Genomic DNA, 778 nt, shown 5'->3' with positions numbered 1-778 from the left:
GAAGAGAAAACAAAAGGATAATTGGACTACCTGAAAGCTATGAGCAGAAAAAGCATCTTGATACAATAACACAAGCAATAATTAAAGAAAATTGTCCTGAAGCATTAGAACAAGAAGGGAAAGTAGAAATAGAAAAAAAAAATTCCACCTATCACCACTTGAAAGAGATCCTACAAGAAAAATCCACAGGAATATTATAGTCAAATTCCAAAACCCCCAGCTCAAGGATATGATATTGTGAGCAACAAGAAAAAAAAAATTTAGATGCGGCAGTGCCACGATTAGAATCACACAAGACCTAGCAGCAGTGACACTAAAAGATCACAGGTCTTAGAACACTATATATCGAAGAGCAAAAGAACTGGGATTTCAGCCCAAAATATCATACCCAGCAAAACTAAGCATAACTCTGAATGGGGAAAAAAATAGATATTTAATGAATTGTCAGACTTTCAGGGCTTTGTTTAAAAAAAAAATCTTGAACTTAATAGAAGATTTAACATATAAGAGCCAAGAGGAAGATACAAACCACAAATTAATCACAAGGGACTCAATGAGGACCAATTGTTTACCTTTTATGTGTATAAAATATAAAATGTATGTCTAAGATTGTTATTAGTAATTGGGTAGTTCATTAGAAAGATTGGGGTAGACCTGAGTATGATATGACTTTAAAAAGTAAAACCATTTAGGAACAGTTTGAAAAAATAATTATCTTGTACAAATGAAGAGCAAGAGGAAGAATTGACACAGTAATTAGATGGCAAAGGAGCACTGT

Source organism: Vombatus ursinus, unplaced genomic scaffold, assembly GCF_900497805.2.
Source record: "Vombatus ursinus unplaced genomic scaffold, bare-nosed wombat genome assembly UNPS02014893.1, whole genome shotgun sequence".
In the NCBI taxonomy this organism is placed as follows: Eukaryota; Metazoa; Chordata; class Mammalia; order Diprotodontia; family Vombatidae; genus Vombatus; species Vombatus ursinus.
This window is presented reverse-complemented; position numbering follows the sequence as displayed.